Genomic DNA, 5730 nt, shown 5'->3' on the forward strand with positions numbered 1-5730 from the left:
ATGACCTCCTGTTGCTAAGCCTTAATTTCTCATTCCTAAATTGCTTCCTCTGAGTTTTCTATCTTAAAGGAATAAGAAAAATATATTATCATGGAACAGACATTTTGATGGCCTTAATCCTCAGTATGACACATAGCTTTGTTGATCCTGCAGGATTTTTTCTGAGAAATTACATTTTTAAAAAATGAGAAGTCAGACACAGTTAAAATTTCAGTGAATCCAAGTCCTCCTTGAGGCTTGAAGGATGCATGCAATTATGCTAATGAAATCATCAAGTCCCTGTTGCTAAGAAAAAGTATGAGAGATATCTCAAACTGGAATAAGTTGACCTCTCCAGAATAAGAAAAATGAGAAATTCTTCTCATATCTCCCAAAGTAATTAGAAAGGTTGGCAAATCTTATTAATTTGATTTAAACAAAATGTTACACTATATTCCACTCCAATAAATCTTCATATATTTTTAACATAATGGAATATATTGCTTGTACTCTCCAGCATGTGATATAAAAGGGAGCAGCATATGGTACCTTGCTAGAAACATTCTCTAGTGAGCTCCCATCTCATCCACCATAAAGGGCAGAGGTTATTTACTGTAATAGCAAACCTTAAAAACTTTCTTTCATGTCTATAGAGTAGCATATAGAGGATTTGAAACCTAACCAATATTTTGTTTTAGTATCTTCTCTAAAAAAGTGTCAGTTTATTATACTAACGGTGGTCAGTTTTTTTTGTTTGTTTGTTTATTTGTTTGTTTTGTTTCTAAATAAGAGGTTTTTTTTTTTTAAGTCTTTCCATAAATTACTAGTGATGGTGGAAAATGGCCAAGATGAAGCTAAAGTTCTTATCCCCAGTTTAACTAAATATCCTTAAAAGTATTCACTTCTATAAAAGAATGGATTTAGGGTAGGCAGAGATGGAATAGTGTATATTTAACAATTCAATCTCAGTTATGTGATAATTTAATTTCAAGTCTATTCTGTACACAGATAATCTATTCCTACACTATTCAACAATCCTCATTGCCCACATCTTACTGCCTTGTAAAGTAGAAATTAGTAGAGTACAAAAATGTGTGTGGTACAGAGTAGGTCTTTCCTTAAATTCTTAAAGAAGTATTTTAAAATGTTTAAAGAATTCTTGAGGATAATCTTTTTTTTAAAAAAAAATGTATTTTATTTATTTGAAAGACAGAGTTACAGAGAGAGGTAGAGACAGAGAGAGAGAGGACTTTCATCTGTCGGTTCACTCCCCAGATGGCCACAATGGGCCGGAGCAGCGCTGATCTGAAGCCAGGAGCCAAGAGCTTCTTCTGGGTCTCCCACGTGGGTGCAGGGGTCCAGGGACCTGGGCCATCTTCTACTGCTTTCCCAGGCCACAGCAGAGAGCTGGATCAGAAGAGGAGCAGCCGGGACTTGAACCGGCGCCCATATGGGATGCCAGCACTTCAGGCCAGAGCTTTAACCTGCTGGCCACAGCATCGGCCCCCACTGAAGGAGAATCTTACAGCATTCTAGTTAGGAAATATCTGAGTGTTGTGGTGCAGAAGGTTATGTCGCTGCTTAGGATGTCTCAAACCTATATTGGAATGCCTGGTTTGAGTCCTGCTTATGCTTTTGATACAGCTTTCTATTGATATGCATCCAAGGAGGCAGCAGAGGATGACTCAAGTACTTGGATCCTTACTACCCACGTGGAAGACCCAAATGCAGTTCCTGCCTACTGACTCCTGCCTGGCCCAATTTTAACTGTTGTGAATATTTAGGGAGGGAACCAGCAGATGGAAGATATTATTCATCTCTCTTCTCTCTCTCTCTCTCTCTCTCTCTCTCTCTCACTCTGGCTTTCAGATAAATAAATAAAAACCTTTAAAAAAAAATAGCAGGAAGGGGCTGGTGTCATGGCTCACTTGGTTAATCCTCTGCCTGCGGCGCTGGCATCCCATATGGGCGCCGGTTCTAGTCCTGGCTGCCCCTCTTCCAGTCCAGCTCTCTGCTGTGGCCCGGAAAGGCAGTGGAGGATGGCCCAAGTGCTTGGGCCCCTGCACCTGCATGGGAGACCAGGAGGAGGCTCCAGGCTCCTGGCTCCTGGCTCCTGGCTCCTGGCTCCTGGCTCCTGGCTCCTGGCTCCTGGCTTCGGATCGGCGCATCTCCGGCCGTTGCGGCCACTTGGGGAGTGAACCAACAGAACAAAGACTTTTCTCTCTGTCCCTCTCTCTCATGGTCTGTAACTCTACCTGTCAAATAAATTAAAAAAATAGCAGGAAAATAAACCCATGCATTACACTGTTGTACTAGTGTACCCAAATTGTTACAAGAGCTCAGAGAAGAGAAAGAGCATATCTATTTGGAAGGTAGAACACACTTGGCTCATAAATACACGGTAAAGGTAAACACAGACAAGCAATATTTTATGATCAACTTTGAAAAATGGAACACCATTGTGTAGGAATAACACTGATTACAATGTTGTCTTTATTCTACATCATTTTCTTTCTTTAAAGATTTTATTTACTTATTTGAAAGGTAGCATTACAGAGAGGGAAAGAGAAAGGTCTTGCACGCACTGGTTCACTCCCATAAGGGCTACAATGGCTGGAGTTGAGCTATGTTGAATCCAAGAGCTGGGAGCTTCTTCTGGGTCTCCCATACTAATGCCTAATCACTTGAGCCATCCTCTACTACTTTCCTATGCCATTCACAGATTGCTGAATCAGAAGAAACACAGCTGGGACTGATACAAACTGGTGCCCATATGGAATGCTGGTGCCACAGGCGGAGACTTAGCCAACTGCACCAAGGCTTCATTTTCAAACTAATAAGTTTCAGTACTAGATGAGCTGCAAAATATGTCAGTTCTTAGATGCAGCATGATTAAGTTTACAGTAAGAAATGTATATATACATATGTCCAGATCTTGTTATTTACAAGTCCATACCATGGTTATCTCTTTCATTTCCTTATAATACAGCAATATACAGGCGGGAGAAGTTCTAGTTAAATTTTCTCAGTCTCAAGATACTAAAGGATGAATCAACTCTATAAATAGATATACAACGTCATAGATACTTCAAAAATGGAAACTAAGCTGAGTGGCCAACCCTTCCTGACCCAGTAGTGCTCGTTATGATTAAGAATAAGAGTGCTCTGGGGAGTCTATTTTTAAGAGTTCTAAAATTCAGTGTTACGTTTAGGTGTTTTTAAATAGAAAATTAAATATATCCAAATATTTATATTGATAATGATGTAATTTTATAAAAATATTATATGATCAGACTTTTATAAAGAGCCAATATTTCCTTATACTTAGATAAAAGCAAACCTAATCATTTATCTTTTACTTATTTTCATGACCATTAATGTTGTACAATCATTATTGCAATTATGCCTCTAGCTCAGTTGAACTTTGTTATTTACTAAAATATGTATAAAAACCAGAATTTATACTCCCTGATGAAAATAAAGTTTGGTAGACTCACAAAAGTGATAGAATACATTTTCATATAATTATAAATTTAATTCCAATAATATAATTCCTTGGTTTTCTTATTTAACATTTTATCTGTGCTTGTCGCCTAAATTTTTTTTTCTCTTTGAGAGACAGTGAGACCGAGAAAGAAAGACCAACAAATAGAGACAGCTCCAATCCATAAGTTTATTCCTCAAATGTCCACAAAAGCCAGGACTAGGCCAGACTGAAACTGGAAGCTACAAGCACAATCCAGATCTCCCAAGTTGGTGGCATTCATAATTCAATCTGTTTAGCCTTTGTTCTCTAGCAGGAAGTTTGAATTGGGAGCACAGCAGAGCAGAGTCTTGAATCCAAGCACTGATATGGGATGCAGTCATCCAATCCATCCTCTTAACTAGGCCCAACATCTCCCCATGCTCAACTAGAAGTTTATACTCCAGATAATAGTATTAAATTATTAGAAGTACTAAAAATTCTGAAGAAAAAATGAATAATTTGGTATAGGAATGCATTTTAATTACATTTTTATAATCAGAATGACTCACAATTTTTAAATTTTGTATTTTTTTTTTATTAGAGAATTGGAGAGATTCAGAGAGTGGAAAGATGGAGAAAGACAGATAGACTGAAAGAGAACGTTTGCACCTGCTAATTCATTCTGCAAACACCTGAAATGTAGGGGATGTAGGGACCAAAACTTGGGATCCAGGAAATCAAACCAGTTCTTCCAAGTGAGTGGCAGGGACATAATCACTTGAACTGACTTGCTGCCTCCCAGAGTGAACAATAGCAAGAATCTGGTTTGAGGAACATAGTTAGAACCCAAACACATGCACTCAGACACGGGTTACAGGAATCCAAAAACTGCTAGATCATTGATTCATGGTGATTAAAAGCAGATAAAAGGTGAAAAATTTATACTAATTTTATGATATGTATATTTTCACTGGTAATACTTTTTGTATCTTTCTAGTACTTGGTGTATAAATAATGAAAACAATTATAGTAATTTTTGATCTGTATAACATCATTACTAATACATTTTGTGTATCTCTCTAATATTTTATGTTGAGTGCATATATATACAAATACACACCAAATTTGTATAATTTCTCTATAGTTTTAAAGATATCTCTATTGGGGTATAACTCCCATCCCATCAGGTTCACTCCATTGAAGTATAAAATTGAATGGTTTTTAGTATACTCGCAAAATTGTGCAACCACTATCAAAATTTAAAATTACGGCAAGTTTGAAGTAGCAGTTAAGACACACCGGGGATGCCTGCTTCCATGTCACGTGCCTAGGTCTTAGTTCTGGCTCTGCTCTCCATGTCAGCATGCAACTCATGTAAACCCTGGGAGATAACGTGGCAGCTCAAGGTGCTGAGTCCCTGGACTCTGCTGGGAGACCTGGCTTGAATTCCCAACCTCTGACTTCAGTCTGGCCCAGCAGCAGGATTTTGAGAATGAACTAGCAGATCGGAGCTCTCTCTCCCTCAAAAGAATAAATTTAAAAAATTCTAAAGTTAGAACATTTTTATCTCAGTAGTAAGAAACTGTATATTTACTACATGTCAATGTTCATTTTTTAGACATTGGTTCTTTTCATTTTTGAACATTATATGCATAGTTTCATTTCAGTTATTATAAAGACATAATTTTCATTTATGATATTTTCCTACTCCCTAAAACACTATTATATTTCATCAATTCTCTTTTTATGTAAATGATATTTTTAAATACATAAGTAAATAAATATTTAGTTGCATTTTGACCAGTTATTCAATAATTTCTATTCATGAATTCATATTTATCAAATTTCTAGACATACAAACGCATTTTCATTTTTCCTCCCTTTTAAAAAATTATTTTATGACAGTTATATTACACAGCATGTTTTCTGCACTGACACAGAACTCCCTAATAAGATAAAACAGAGACAAAAAAGTTTATCTTATTGGAACAAATGTACCAAACATTAGTGCACCTTAATTTTCATAATTTGACAAAGCATTTATAAAATTCTCTAGACTCATTTTAACAGAAAAATAACATTCTGAAGTAGACATGATTGTACTAACTTGTGTATTAGCTATGAATTTTACAAGACTTACTTGTATTAATAATAACTGTGCTGTTAGAGGGTATTGTGTCTTCGCCAAGCTGCAGAGGGAGAACCACCAAAAGTTTAGTGGAGTTGTGGCCCTGTCTACAGCCATGTCGCTTAAATTCCACAGATGTCAGCCCTCCCTAACCTCT

Source organism: Lepus europaeus, chromosome 2, assembly GCF_033115175.1.
Source record: "Lepus europaeus isolate LE1 chromosome 2, mLepTim1.pri, whole genome shotgun sequence".
Classification (NCBI taxonomy): Eukaryota; Metazoa; Chordata; class Mammalia; order Lagomorpha; family Leporidae; genus Lepus; species Lepus europaeus.